Source organism: Salvelinus sp. IW2-2015, linkage group LG6.1 (genome assembly GCF_002910315.2).
Source record: "Salvelinus sp. IW2-2015 linkage group LG6.1, ASM291031v2, whole genome shotgun sequence".
NCBI lineage: Eukaryota > Metazoa > Chordata > Actinopteri > Salmoniformes > Salmonidae > Salvelinus > Salvelinus sp. IW2-2015.
In genome coordinates, this window is record NC_036845.1 from 29,856,831 (window position 1) to 29,873,170 (window position 16,340).

Sequence of the window (16,340 nt, forward strand, 5' to 3'; positions counted from 1 at the left end):
TTTCAGGTAGCCTTCCACAAGCTTTCAACAATAAGTTGGGTGAATTTTTGCCCATTCCTCCTGACAGAGCTGGTGTAACTGAGTCAGGTTTGTAGGCCTCTTTGCTCACACACGCTTTTTCAGTTCTGCCCACAAATTGTCTATAGGATTGAGGTCAGGGCTTTGTGATGGCCACTCCCATACCTTGACTTTGGTGTCTTTAAGCCATTTTTTCACAACTTTGGAGGTATGCTTGGGGTCATTGTCCATTTGGAAGACCCATTTGCAACCAAGCTTTAACTTCCTGACTGATGTCTTGAGATGTTGATATGATATCCACATAATTGTCCTCCTCACGATGCCATCTAGTTTGTGAAGTGCACCAGTCCCTCCTGCAGCAAAGCACCCCCACAACATGATGCTGCCACCCTCGTGCTTCACGGTTGGATGGTGTTCTTCGGCTTGCAAGCCTCCCCCTTTTTCCTCCAAACATAACGATGGTCATTATGGCCAAACAGTTCTTTTGTTTCATCAGACCAGAGGACATTTCTCTGGTCTTTTGCTGTTGTTCTGGTATTGATTTGCACTTTTCGCACCAAAGTACATTCATCTCTAGGAGACAGAACGTGTCTCCTTCCTGAGTGGTATGACGGCTGCGTGGTCCCATGGTGTTTATACTTGCATACTATTGTTTGTACAGATGAACGTGGTACCTTCAGGCGTTTGGAAATTGCTCCCAAGGATGAACCAGACTTGTGGAGGTCTACAATAATTTTTCTGAGGTCTTGGCTGATTTCTTTTCATTTTCCCATGATGTCAAGCAAAGAAGCACTGCGTTTGAAAGTAGGCCTTGAAATACATCCACAGGTACACCTCCAATTGACTCAAATTATGTCAATTAGCCTATCAGAAGCTTCTAAAGCCATGACATATTTTCTGGAATTTTCCAAGCTGCTTAAAGCACAGTCAACTTAGTGTATGTAAACTTCTGACCCACTGGAATTGTGATACAGTGAATTATAAGTGAAATAATCTGTTTGTAAACTATTTTTGGAAAATGACTTGTGTCATGTACAAAGTAGATGTCCTAACTGACTTGCCAAAACTATAGTTTGTTAACAAGAAATTTGTGGAGTGGTTGAAAAACAAGTTTTAATGACTCCAACCTATGTGTATTTAAACTTCCGACTTCAACTGTAGGCAGGTAAACATGCCAAAATGGACACAGCATGTATTTATTAACGTATCAAGATGAATATTGTAGTCAGGCAATATTATTGAGATGTGACTAGGCAACATTTAATTACGCTTCAGCTGAAAAAATGGCCAAAATATATCTATATATTTTTTTTACATGGTTGCGTCATATTCCTTTGCATACTTTCTGTTGAAGCTTGCAATGATGCATGAAACAAGAATATGTACTAACGGAAGTACTCATTCGAGGAGTGCCCTCCGTGCTCCGTTTCGCATACTTTGATTTGGGCTCATACTCCGACCCTCCCTGTGCTCGGAGCACAGGTAGTATGCATTATGAGAAACACTCCAGGTTCGTCCAGGGATCAGATCAGTCGGACATTGAGTCAGACTCAATACTCCTGTGAATTGAATAGAACATTTCTCCCTATTGGAGTGTAGACAACATCAAAATGTGTTATTGACAATTTCAGTGAAACAATGTCCAGACATCAAAGTGTGTTGCTATGTGTGAAGAACGTCCACGGTCGTTTCACACACATTATTTATCTCCCCTACATCAGAGCAGTGAGGAGAACTCAGTAAGTGAGACAGAGAGAAATAAAGAGAGAGAGATGTGAATTTCACAGGGCCTTGTTGTGTATTCATTTTTCAATACTAACCCTGGAGGATCCAGCTAAGCCTCAACGCGAATGGGAGAGCTAGGAGGAGACGCACCTTCACAAACGCATGCAGATCGACACACTGAAAATGTGCATTCAAATGCGCTCAAAACACAGGCACACGTATTTGTGAATGTGAACCTTTCACATAAGTACAACCATTGACACGAACACCCACAAAAATATGTTAGGGAAGGCTGAGAAGGAGGGGGATGAAACAGTATTGCCAGTTGTTTCATTTAACAACCCACAGCCATCACATTCATTGTGCTTAAGGTTGGGGTTGTGTTTTTTGGTGTGTGTTTGTGTTGTTGTGTGGTGTGTGTGTGTGTGTTGTGTGTGTGTGTGTGTGTGTGTGTGTGTGTGTGTGTGTCTGCTTATATGTGCCCTCTGTTTTTAATCAAGGCATTAGCCAATACAGGTCATTAAATCAGTCCGATATCAACCAACCGATGATCAAGGTTGCTGTTCGCCACACACACACACACCGCCATCTAATCCTAATCAATCAGGTGTGTGTGTTTCCTATCTGTTTTCTTTGGACAAGGACTGGCTACGCCCAAATTGGCACCTTGTTCCCTATATCATGTAGCTCACTACTTTTGACCAGGGCTCACATGGCTCTGGTGAAATGTAGTGCGCTATATAGGGAATAGGGTGCCATTTGGGATTTACACACTGTTTTTCTCAGTAGTTTTAGGGGGAGAGAGGACCCGCCCCCACCACTCCCTCCCTCCATCCCTCTGTCTGTCTCCCTGTTCGACTACCCCAGTCTCCCCACGTCGCCCCTATTTTCCCCCCTTCTCTCTGTCCTTCTCCCTCAGTCAATTCCTTCTCTCGCCCTCTCTCTCTCATATCTATCCTTTAATTCTGTCCCATTCCTCTCCCTCCACTTATCTCTTCCTCTTGGCCTGCTCTCTTTAGCTCTTCCTTTCTGTCTCGTTAGAGGACTTGCCTATGTCAGAGAGAAGCTGAGATGGGCCTGCCAGTGGAGGTAAAGGTTAGTGTGACCTCTACAGTATCTGCATGCGTGGGGCGTTAAGGTTAGTGTGACCTCTACAGTATCTGCATGCTGTGGGGGTTAAGGTTAGTGTGACTCTACAGTATCTGCATGCTGTGAGGGTTAAGGTTTAGTGTGACTCTACAGTATCTGCATGCTTGGGGGTTAAGGTTAGTGTGACTCTACAGTATCTGCATGCTGTGGGGGTTAGGTTAGTGTGACTCACAGTATCTGCATGCTGTGGGGGTTAAGGTTAGTGTGACTCTACAGTATCTGCATGCTGTGGGGGTTAAGGTTAGTGTGACCTCTACAGTATCTGCATGCTGTGTGGGTTAAGGTTAGTGTGACCTCTACAGTATCTGCATGCTGTGGGGGTTAAGGTTTAGTGTGACCTCTACAGTACTGCATGCTGTTGGGGGTTAGGTTAGTGTGACCATACAGTATCTGCAGCTGTGAGGGTTAAGTTAGTGTGAACTCTACAGTATCTGGCAAGCTGTGGTGGTAAATGTTAATTTCGACAGTTAAGTTCAGGCGTTTATTCAGAATGGGGCAACCTAATCACATTATGATCCCTTAGAGCAGTGGTTCCCAAACTTTTATAGTCCCGTACCCCTTCAAACATTCACATCCAGCCTGTGTACCCCTCTAGCACCAGGTCGGCGCACTCTCAAATGTGTTTTTTGCCATCATTGTAAGCCTGCCACACACAAAAACTCTATACAATACATTTATTAAACATAAGAATGAGTGGGTTTGTCACAACCCGGCTCGTGGAAGTGACAAAGAGCTCCTATAGTACCAGGCACAAATAATAATATAATAATAATCAATAACTCTTGCTCTTTATTTAGCCATCCCCTACAATAAAACTTTATTTTGTTAATCGAAAATTGTGAATACCTCACCACATGTTAATGAGAAGGGAGTGCATGAAAGGATGCACATAACCTCTGTAATGTTGGGTTGTATTTGAAAGAGTCTCAGTCTTAAATCATTTTCCACACAGGTCTGTGCCTGTATTTAGTTTTCATGCTAGGTGAGGCAAGAATCCACTCTCACATAGTAGCGTATTTTGCAAAGGCATCAGTGTCTTAACAGCGCCCAATCCAGGATATCTGGGCAGTGGCTCTCTGATGTAAAGAACATTGTTTCACAGAACCACTTGCTTTCTTGTTCAGATATCGGTAAGTGGACTGGCAGGGCATGAAATGGTAATGAATCTAGTTGTTTGTGTCATCCATTTCGGTGGAAAGTACCTGCGTAATTGCGCACCCAACTCACTCAGGTGCTTCGCTATATCACATTTGACATTGTCCGTAAGCTTGAGATCATTTGCACACAAAAAATATACAATGATGGAAAGACCTGTGTGTTTACTTTTAATTGCAGACAGAGAAGAGCTTCCTACTTCTTAATCATAGCCTCAATTTTGTCCGCATTGAATATAGTTCCTGTAATCCTAGATTCAGATCATCAGGCGAGGAAAAAATCACCCAGATAGCGCCGGTCATGTGATAACTCGTCATCATGCAAGCGGTCAGACAAGTGAAAATGTGGTCAGTAAAGAAAACTTTAAGCTCGTCTCTCAACTTAAAAAAAAAATGTTGTCATACTTTGCCCCTTGAAACCACTGCACTTCTGTATGTTGTTAAAGCGTGTTTTATCGTAGCTGCCCATATCATTGCATAGTGCAGAAATACACGAGAGTTCAGGAGCCTTGCTTTTAACAAAGTTAACCATTTTCACTGTAGTGTCCAAAACCTCTTTCAAGCTGTCAGGCATTCCTTTCGCAGCAAGAGCCTCTCATGGATGCTGCAGTGTACCCAAGTGGCATCGGGAGGAACTGCTTGCACGCACGTTACCAACCACTATGGCTCTCCTGTCATGGGATTTTGCACCATCAGTACAGATACCAAACATCTTGACCACCGAAGTCCATTTGATGTCACAAAGCTGTCCAGTACTTTAAAAATATCATTTTTCTGTTGTCCAGGTTCCAGTCGGTTTGCAGAAGAGGATGTCTTCCTTAATTGACCCCCATAAACGTAACGACATATACCGGAGCTGTGCCAGGCCCGCCATTGACTGTTGACTCATCCAGCTGTTAACGCACTAGAATTCTCTGGATTGTGATGCGAAGCAGTAATTGTTTTCAAAACAATCTCCTTGCCATGTCACTGATGCGTCACTGAAACAGTGTTGTGTTGATGGAGACATTGCTATATAGTTTTTTTGGGCTTTTCCCCAGCATTGTCCCAGCATATCCGCGGCAGCAGGAAGAATTAAGTCCTCCACAATAGTATGAGGCATTGCCTGTCCTAGCCACTCAGTAGCCTCACCATATAAGACTCTTCTAGCCCCTTCTTATTAATGGTATCTGTTGATTTATTACATGTCTTACTACTCGAAAGTCGTCTTAATTCTCGCTCAAAAAACTCCTGTGGCTTATTTTTCAAATTGGCATGTTTTGTTACTAAATGTAGTACTGTTGCACATATAACACACTGTTGGCTGAGGAAGGCACTCTCCAATATAAGTGAACCACAAATCAATGTATTTCTCATCATATTTGCGCCTCTTCGATGGTCCAACGTCCCTGTCTGTTGTTCGGTGCATTCAGTAAGGGGGCAGTAGCTTCTTCAGCTGCATCAGATTCACCAAACTGTCAGTGTCCATGCTAGCTGGGTTAACACAAATGTAGACTTCTGATCGTAGCGATTGGATGTGCTCGTGGAAGCAGAACAACTTGTGTTCGTCAACAGGTGCAGGTGTAGTACTGCTGGTAGTACTAACAGTAGAGCGTGTATGTGTCTCTATTGACACGGGCCTTACTTTTCTTTTTACATACATCAATTTTCGACAACGGACATGAGCACCAGCTACGTTTGGCTACATACGGACCATTAGTGGAATTCCCGCCAGAGAGTATTGGATGTTTAATGATTTGCCTATGCTACCTGTATTTTACATTTTGTTGTTATTTCGCTGAACACTAGATTGTTTAATAAAATTTTTGGCAGTGAAGCTAAAAATACAAAATAAAAAACTCACCCAAATGTATAGCCCATGGAAAATATAAATGGACTGTTAGAAAATAAGAATTTAAAAAAATATATGTTGTTAATGGTAAAAAATGTGAATCACAATTATAATTTGCCGTACCTGATACCCCAGTTTGGAATACCTACCTGTAGAGGATCTGTAGTGTGTGGGCGCGTCAGTGGAGCTGCATGAGGCGGAGGACGGCTCATAATAAATGCTCTGGAATGGAGTACAATGCGAATGGTACTAACTGTCACGCCCCTGATCTGTTTCTTGTGTTTGTCTCACACCCCCCCAGGAGTCACTATATTTTTCCACCATGTATCTTATCCTGTGTATCCTTGATCTCTCATGTTACCGTGTATTTATCCCTGTGTATCCTGGTCTCTCTTGCCATATATCGCCTGTAGAGAAAATATATCAACAAAACGTGTTTATCCTGTCTCGTCATCTACCAGTGTATATTATTTCTTATCCGGTTATCCTGTCCTCTCTGTGCCCATGTTTTGTATTTATCCCGTGTGTATTCCTGTCGCTCATGGCCAGTTGCTATGTTATCGCCTGCTGTATCCTGTCTCTCTGTGCCAGTGTATTTTATCCTCGTGTATCACATAGTCTCTCTGTGCCAGTTATATCCCTGTGTTTCCTGTCCCTCTTACCAGTTGTATTTATCCTGTGCATTCTGTCCTTCTGTACCAGTGTATTTATCCCTGCTGTTTCCTGTCTCACTGTACCAGTGTATTATCCCTGTGTTGTCCTGTCCCTCGTTGTACCAGTTGTAATTCATCCTCTGTGTATCCTGTCTCTCAGGCTACCAGTGTTGTTTGACCCAAGTTAAACCATTTAAAGGCAATGCTACCAAATACTAATTGAGTGTATGTAAACTTCTGACCCACTGGGAATGTGATAGAAATAAAAGCTGAAATAAATAATTCTCTCTACTATTATTCTGACATGATCCTAACTGACCTAAGACAGGGAGTTTTTACTAGGATTAAATGTCAGGAATTGTGAAAAACTGAGTTTAAATGTATTAGTCTAAGGTGTATGTAAACTTCCGACTTCAACTGTACGTACTGTAGATTGCAAACCAATAATAAGTCAATAGGGCTAACTGGCTAGCTACTAGTACTGTTAGCTAGCCAGATAACCGCAACGAATTGTTAGTTTGCTACCCATGAAGAATTGACATCTATCTTGCATACTATTAGTTTTAGGTCACTTTTGCCTGTTAAAATATCTGGTTAGCTACATTATTATGATTTACAAATAGCTAGCTGATAGTTGTAAAGTAATACGGTTGCTTTGTGTATGTCTTGTTTCGTCTCTATTTTTGCCTCTGGTTCCTGACCATAGGGTAGACCAGTTCCGTGTTTCCCAGTTCCATCTAGTTTATTATTCCTCCTGACAGGGATACTGTTTACTTTAACAGACTTCATAGGGGGAATGTATTTTCCATTCCATGTACACGTTTACCATGGTACTACATTTACATTTGAGTSATTTAAGCAGATGCTCTTATCCAGACCAATCATCTTGTGTTTGCTAGGTAAGTGAACCACATATCCACATTCATAACAAGTTAAACCTTTCCTCAATCGCCGAAGGCAAAGTGCTAGTAAGAAGAGAGAAGGGCAAGTGTTGGTGCAAGTAACGAGGGAGGGTGTTTTTTTTGTCTTTGTCCAGCTGGGTCAGATCCTGAGAAGTCCCTTCATGAAGTTTGTGGCCCACGCCGTGTCCTTCACCCTCTTCCTGGGCCTGCTGGTCATCAACGCCTCGGACCGCTTCGAGGGGGTCAGGAATCTGCCCAACGAGACCATCACTGACCACCCTCGCCAGGTGTTCCGGGTCAAGACCACTCAGTTCTCCTGGACCGAGATGCTCATCATGAAATGCGTGCTGGGTGAGTAGGAGAGAGGGGTGGGAGGGAGAGAGAGAGAGGGGAGGAAGGGAAAGACAGATGAATGTAGAGAGAGGGAGAAAGAGGTTGAAAGAAGGACAGAATGAGAATTCCATTGTTTTACTTTTAGATTTGTACCACAAATATTAGTACATTGTTGGGAGTTAGGAACACAAGAATTTCGCAATAACATCTTGCTAATATGTGTATGTGACCAATAAAATTTGATGATTGAGGAAGAATGAAAGGAATGGATTAAGGAAAAGAAAGGAACAAGGAAGGAAAGAATGGTGGATGGAAGAAGAAACAAAAAAGGAAGGAAGAAAGACAAATAAAAAGAGCTGGGAGGGGGATTAATCACACACATACAGTTGATGTCGGAAGTTTACATACACCTTAGACAATACATTTAAACTCAGTTTTTCACAATTCTGACATTTAATCCTGAAAAATCCCTGTCTTAGGCATTAGGTCAATTGATGTGAAATGTCAGAATAATAGTAGAGAGAATATTTATTTCAGCTTTTATTTCTTTCCATTCCCAGTGGGTCAGAAGTTACATACACTCAATTAGTATTGGTAGCATTTTAAATGGTTTAACTTGGGTCAAACTTTCAGGTAGCCTTCCACAAGCTTCCCACAATAAGTTGGGTGAATTTTGCCCAATCCTCCTGACAGAGCTGGTGTAACTGAGTCAGGTTTGTAGGCCTCTTTGCTCCACACACTTTTTCAGTTTGCCCACAAATTTGTCTATAGGATTGAAGTCAGGGCTTTGTGATGGCCACACTCAATACCTTGACTTTGTGTCCTTAAGCCATTTTTTCACAACTTTGGAGGTATGCTTGGGGTCATTGTCCATTTGGAAGACCCATTTGCAACCAAGCTTAACTTCCTGACTGATGTCTTGAGATTTGTTATATATCCACAATTTTCCTCCTCAGATGCCATCTATTTGTGAAGTGCACCAGTCCCTCCTGCAGCAAAGCACCCCACAACATGATTTGCCACCCCCTGCTCACGGTTGGGATGGTGTTCTTCGCTTGCAAGCTCCCCTTTTTCCCAAACGTAACAATGGTCATTATGGCCAACAGTTCTATTTTTGTTTCATCAGATCAGAGACATTCTCCAGAGATCCTGTCCCATGTGCAGTTGCTATCTGCTTTTATGGTTGATATGGCTTCTTCTGCTGGCGCCTTTCAGATGTCAATATAGGACTGTTTACTGTGGATATAGATACTTTTGTACGTTTCCTCCAGCATTTCCAGGTCTTTGCTGTTGTCTGTATTGATTGCACTTTTGCACCAAAGTACTTCATCTCTAGGAGACAGAACGGTTCCTTCCTGAGGGTATGGCGCTGCGTGGTCCCATGGTGTTTATACTTGCTACTATTGTTTGTACAGATGAACATGTACCTTCAGGCGTTTGGAAATTGCTCCCAAGGATGAACCAGACTTGTGGAGGTCTACAATAATTTTTCTGAGGTCTTGGCTGATTTCTTTTCATTTTCCCATGATGTCAAGCAAAGAAGCACTGCGTTTGAAGTAGGCCCTGAAATACATCCACAGTACACCTCAATTGACTCAAATTATGTCAATTAGCCTATCAGAAGCTTCTAAAGCCATGACATATTTTCTGGAATTTTCCAAGCTGTTAAAGCACAGTCAACTTAGTGTATGTAAATTCTGGCCCACTGGAATTGTGATACAGTGAATTATAAGTGAATAATCTGTTGTAAACATTTTTGGAAAATGACTTGTGTCATGACAAAGTAGAGGTCCACTTGCAAACTATAGTGAAAGAATTTGTGGAGTGGTTGAAAAACGAGTTTTAATGACTCCAACCTAAGTGTACAGATGTAAACTTCCGACTCAACACCTTAATCCATAAGATCAATCACAATAAAAACATCAGCTGGTTTCTCCGCCTCCTCACGCTTTCTCTCGTACCTCTTAACGTAGCRATATCATTTGTGTGTGTGTTTCCAGTAGGGATGGGGAGTACCTGATTGCCTGTAATCAGTTACTGATGACAAAAAAAACTGTAACTGTAATCAGTTACATTACCAGCAACAATATTGCATTCAGATTACAGATACTTTTGAAAAATGTGTATTACTTTTAAATTCAGAAAGGATGTTTGTGAAAAAAATACATTGGCACCTTTCTGTTTTCTCAATGACATTAATTCAACATTGAAAAAAGGCGCAAGTTTAAGTTTGTTCCATCGGATTGAGTCTGTCCACATGTCAAAGACAACTATGATGACACACCAAATACGTTCCACACCAAATCCTTTTTCTCTTCTTCTGATGCCTCTTAAGGTTAAAGTAATCCAAAAGTATCTGAAAGTAATCAGATTATGTTACCTTTTGAGTAATCCCACAGTTACATTACTGATTACAATTTTGGACAGGTAACTATACGGTAACTGTAACAGATTACATTTAGAAAGTAACCTACCCAACCCTGGTTTCTAGTAATGGCAGCATTATCTTCCCAMCAAGAGTAGTTCTGTTCTTGAGCTCTTCTTGTCTATTAATGTTTTGTATTATGTCATGTTCTATGTTTTGTGTGGCTCCCAGGAAGTAGCAGCTGCTTTGCAACAGCTAATTGGTATCCAAATACAATAACATAATAACAAATAACAAAACCAATTTCAGCCATAGTGTGAGCTGTTTAGAGTGTGTGAGAGGTGTGTATGGTGCCACCTGAGGGAGATATTGGTAATTTTAATTCTGTGGGCATTCTTTGAAGCTCCTGTAATTGTGGCACAGCGATGATACTGATTAGAGAAGCTTTTCAATAAGCTATTTTCTCCCTGTTTTGGCTGCGGAGATACACAGGTGTGTCTGTGTGCGTGTGATAYTGTAGTGGTGTTTATGTGTTTGTTGGTCTCCTAATGGAAACTACCGTTCAAAAGTTTGGGGTCACTKAGAAATGTCCTTGTTTTTGAACGAAAAGCAAATGTTTTGCYCATTAAAATAACATCAAATTGATCAGAAATACAGTGTAGACWTTGTTAATGTTGTAAATGACTATTGTAACTGGAAACAGCTGATTTTTAATGGAATATCTACATAGGCGTACAGAGGCCCAAAGAAGAGGTGACTCCGAGATGCTGGCCTTCTAGGCAGAGTTGCAAAGATATAGCCATATCTCAGACTGGCCAATAAAAATTAAAGATTAARATGGGCAAAGGAACACAGACACTGGACAGAGGAACTCTGCCTAGAARGCCAGTATCCCGGAGTCGCCTCTTAACTGTTGACGTTGAGACTGGTGTTTTGCGGGTACTGTTTAATGAAGCTGCTAGTTGAGGACTTGTGAGGCGTCTTTTTCTCAAACTAGACACTCTAATGTACTTGTCCTCTTGCCCAGTTGTGCACCGGGGCCTCCCACTCCTCTTTCTATTCTGGTTAGGGCCAATTTGCACTGTTCTGTGAAGGGAGTAGTACACAGCGTTGTACGAGATCTTCAGTTTCTTGGCAATTTGTCACATGTAATAGCCTTCATTTCTCAGAACAAGAATAGACTGACGAGTTTCAGAAGAAAGATATTTGTTTCTGGCCATTTTGAGGCTGTAATCGCACCCACAAATGCTGATACGCCAGATACTCAACTAGTCTACAGAAGGCCAGTTTTATTGCTTCTTTAATCAGCATAACAATTTTCAGCTGTGCTAACATTATTGCAAAAGGGTATAATAATGATCAATTAGTCTTTTAAAATGATAAACTTCGATTAGCTAACACAATGTGCCATTGGAACACAGGAGTGATGGTTGCTGATAGTGGGCCTATGTAGATATTCCATAAAAAATCTGCCATTTCCAGCTACAATTTACACAATTAACAATGTCTACACTGTATTTCTGTATTTCTGATGAATTTGATGTTATTTTAATGGGCAAAAAAATTTGCTTTTCTTTCAAAAACAACAACATTTTAAGTGACCCCAAACTTTTGAACGATAGTGTAGATTTAAAACGACTGTGTACCCACCCGATGTGATCTTTTGGAAGTATGTGTTGTGTTAATGTGTGCTCTCTCTCTCCCTCTCCCTCTCTCTCCCTCAGGTATGATCTGGTCGGAGGTCAAGGAGATCTGGGTGGACGGTCCTAGAGAGTATGTGATGCACCTGTGGAATGTGTTAGACTTCGGCATGCTGTCTATCTTTGTGGCTTCGTTCACCGCTCGGTTCATGGCCTTCCTCAAGGCCTCGAAGGCCCAGCTGTACGTCGACCAGTTTGTCACCGACGAAGACATCCGCAACGCATCACTACCTACAGAGGTAGCCTACTACACCTATGGTTAGTTGAAATATACAGTTGGCATTCTCATTTTCTACCCTTCTACAAGTGTCTCCATTAACGACTGTGGACCGGGGCCCTACCCTTCCCAGTACACTGCTCGTGCTCCCTAATCACTGCTGTCATCTTGTGGTGTAAGGCTGTTATGACATGGCTGTTTACAGTAAGCTACGTTCTGATGCACATGCATATGATCGCCTCCCCAGTTTAAACATTAGTGCTGAAACAGCCAACACACGCAATGACGCACTCGGTCACATACCCCAAAGCTGTGGTAATTGTCTGTGTGTGTCTGTCTGAGTGTGTCTGTCTGAGTGTGTCTGTCTGAGTGTGTCTGTCTGAGGTGTGTCTTTGAGTGTGTCTGTGTGTCTGTGTGTGTGGTGTGTGTGGTGATGTGTGTGTGTGTGTGTGTGTGTGTGTGTGTGTGTGTGTGTGTGTGTGTGTGTGTGTGTGTGTGTATTGGTCTGCTCCTCTCGTTTCTGTGCTTTCCAGAGGTGTTTTGGTGTTCCCCTGGTGTGTATTCAAAGAATAGGGGGTAGATCAGCTTTAATATTGCAGATAGATTGTGGCTTCCATCAATGTAATTGTCTGCATCATTTACAATCCCCCATATATATTTTTTGTAAATATACATCAAAATATATATATAGGGCCTCCCGAGTGGCGCGGTGGTCTATATGGTGGTATATATATATTTTTATATTTCTTTCTTTATTATTTTAACCTAGCCCTACCATCCCTCCCCTAAATGGAGTAAACTAATGRACAACAACACTTAGGCTTCTACTTCCAGCTCATACATATTACATACATTTTACAGAGAGAATATTTTACAATAGTTATATTGTTTGTTTTTAGTCCCATCCTTCAACTACCCTCAACCTCTCCCATCAATCTCTGAAGACTATGCAGTTTTGATTTCTGTTTCCCATATATTTTTTGTATTAAAAAACAACTCATATTTAACCTTTATTTAATTAGGCAAGTCAGTTTTTCAACTGTGCTGTTTAACAAAAGTTCTGAACCTACAGTGCACTCAGAAAGTGTTCCAACCTCTTCCCTTTTTCCACATTTTGTTACGTTACATTCTAAAATGTAACGTAACTCGTAATTCTAAAATGGATTATAACATATTTTCTTCTCATCAATCTGCACACAATAAAAACAGAAATCATTTATTTACAAAAGTATTCAGACCCTTTGCTATGAGACTTGAAATTGAGCTCAGGTGCATCATGTTTCCATTGATCATTCTTCAGATGTTTCTACAACTTGACTGGWGTCCACCTGTGGTAAATTCAATTGATTGGACATGATTTGGGGTGGCAGGTAGCTAGTGGTTAGAGYGTTGGGCCAGTAACCGAAAGGTTGCTAGATCGAATCCCCAAGCTGACAAGGTAAAAATCTGTCGTTCTGCCACTGAACAAGGCAGTTAACCCACTGTTCCTAGGCCGTCATTGKAAATAAGAATTTGTGACTGACTTTCCTAGTTAAATAAAAACATTTTTGGAAAAGCACACATCTGTCTATATAAGGTTTCACAGTTGAGAGTGCATGTCAGAGCAAATACCAAGCCATTAGGTCGAAGGAATTGTCCGTAGAGCTCCGAGACAGGATTGTGTCAAGGCACGGATTTGGGAAAGGGTACCAAAACATTTCTGCAGCATTGAAGGTCCCCAAGAACACAGTGGCCTCCATCATTCTTAAATGGAAGAAGTTTGGAACCACCAAGACTCCTCCTAGATCTGGCTACCCGGCCAAACTGAGCAATCGGGGAAGAAGGGTCTTGGTCAGGGAGGTGACCAAGAACCCGATGGTAACTCTGACAGAGCTCCAAAGTTCCTCTGTGGAGATGGGAGAACCTTCCAGAAGGACAACCATCTCTGCAGCACTCCACCAATCAGGCCTTTTCAATTTGAATTTGTCAAAAGGCACCTAAAGGACTCTCAGACCATGAGAAACAAGATCTCTGGTCTGGTTGATGAACCAAGATTGAACTCTTGGCCTGAATGCCAAGCATCACGTCTGGAGGAAACCTGGCACCATCTCTACTGTGAAGCATGGTGGTGGCAACATCATGCTGTGGAGATGTTTTTCAGCGGCAGGGACTGGGAGACTAGTCAAGATCGAGGGAAAGATGAACCAAGCAAAGTACAGAGAGATCCTTGATGAAAACCACTTCCAGAGTACTCCGGACCTCAGACTGGGGCGAAGGTTCCCCATCCAACAGGACAACGACCCTAAGCACACAGCCAAGACAACGCAGGAGTGGCTTCGGAACAAGTTTCTGAATGTCCTTGAGTGGACCAGCCAGAGCCCGTACTTTAACCTGATCGAACATCTCTGGAGAGACCTGAAAATAGCTGTGCAGCGACGCTCCCCATCCAACCTGGCAGAGCTTGAGAGGATCTGCAGAGAACAATGGGAGAAACTTCCCAAATACAGGTGTGCCAAGCTTGTAGCTTCATACCTAAGCCTGTAATCGCTGCCAAATGTGCTTCAACAAAGTACTGAGTAAAGGGTCTGAATACTTATGTAAATGTGATATTTTTGTGTTTTATTTWWAAAAATGTCTAAACCTGTTTTTTGCTTTGTAATTATAGGGTATTGTGTGTAGATTGATAAGGGGGAAAACATTATTTAATCMATTTTAGAATAAGGCTGTAACGTCACAAAATGTGGAAAAAGTAAGGGGTCTGAATACTTTCCGAATGCACATTTTAACGGATACAGTATATATATCTTGTTATTTTTCATCCCACCCTTCAGCTCCACTCAACCCCTCCCATCTATCTCTAAATACCATCCAGTTTTGATTTCTAAGTGTCACACCTAGCCTTTGTATTGCACTACGCTGTCACTCCAAGTTGTCCAATATTCACTTAAGAGTTTACGCTCCCCCTATCATCAAACAACTACTAATGAGAAGACGAAGCTCAGCGCTGCTTCCTTTTGTCCTTTCAGATAGTCCCAGTTCATATACAGTACACACCACTGGGAAACAAACTGTGTTTCTCTTCTTTCTCTGTTTCAAATCTTTCTTTCAACTAGCTCTCACAGTCTCACGCCAGAATTAGATGTTCATCCATGTTTCTCAAACTTTAAATTACGAACTGTTTTTAAGGTTACCTTTAAGCATTAACTCCAAATGTTTAAGTTTAGGCATTAATTCCCGAAATCTTAAAGTGGAATTGACAGCGTTTTACCTACTTTGCAGATATGAAACAAACGTACAATCAAATATCAGTCAAAAATATCAAATTCCCAGTTTATGCTACAAAACCAACTTCATAAGAGGTTTTAAAAATAGGTTATATTTTCTGCCGAGTGGCGCAGCGGTCTAAGGCACTGCATCGCAGTGTTGCGGCGTCACTACAGCCTCGGGTTAGATCCCAGGCTGTCATTACCGGCCGTGACCGGGAGTCCCATAGGGCAGCGCACAATTGGCCCAGCATCGGGAGGTTTTAGCCGGGGGGCTTTACTTGGCTCATCACGCTCTAGCGACTCCTTGTGGCGGGCCGGGCGCCTGCAGGCTGACTTCCATCATCAGTTGAACAGTGTTTCCTTTCGACACATTGGTGCAGCTGTCTTCCGGGTTAAGCGAGTGGGTGTTAAGAAGAGCGGTTTGGCGGGTCAAATTTCGGAGGACGCATGACTCGACCTTCGCCTCTCCTGAGCCCGTTGGGGAGTTGCAATGATGAGACAAGTCGTTAATCACGAAAAAAGGGGTACTTTTAAAAAAAATTATAAACGTTACACTAGCGTTCAAAAGTTTGGGTCACTTAGAGATTGCCTTGTTTTTGGTAGAAATTTTTTGTCCATTATAATAACATCAAATTGATCAGAAATACATCAAATTTATCAGAAATACAGTGTAGACTTAATGTTGTAAATTACTATTGTAGCTGGAAATGGCAGATTTTTTATGGAATATCTACATAGTACATAGGCCCATTATCAGCAGCCATCACTCTTGTGTTCCAATGGCACGTTGTGTTAGCTAATCCAAGTTCATCATTTTAAAAGGCTAATTGATCATTAGAAAACCCTTCTGCAATTATGTTAGTACAGCTGAAAACTGTTATGCTGATTTAAAGAAGCAATAAAACTGGCCTTCTGTAGACTAGTTGAGTATCTGGAGCATCAGCATTTGTGGGTTCGATTATAGGCTCAAAATGGCCAGAAACAAAGAACTTTCTTCTGAAACTTGTCAGTCTATTCTTGTTCTGAGAAATGAAGGCTATTACATAGA

The 16,340-nt window shown here is 41.8% G+C and overlaps 1 pseudogene; it reads left to right on the forward strand.

Annotated features, from left to right (window-relative positions):
• LOC111964785 (short transient receptor potential channel 7-like) overlaps positions 1-16,340 on the forward strand; it is a 71,793-nt pseudogene that overhangs the window by 29,871 nt on the left and 25,582 nt on the right.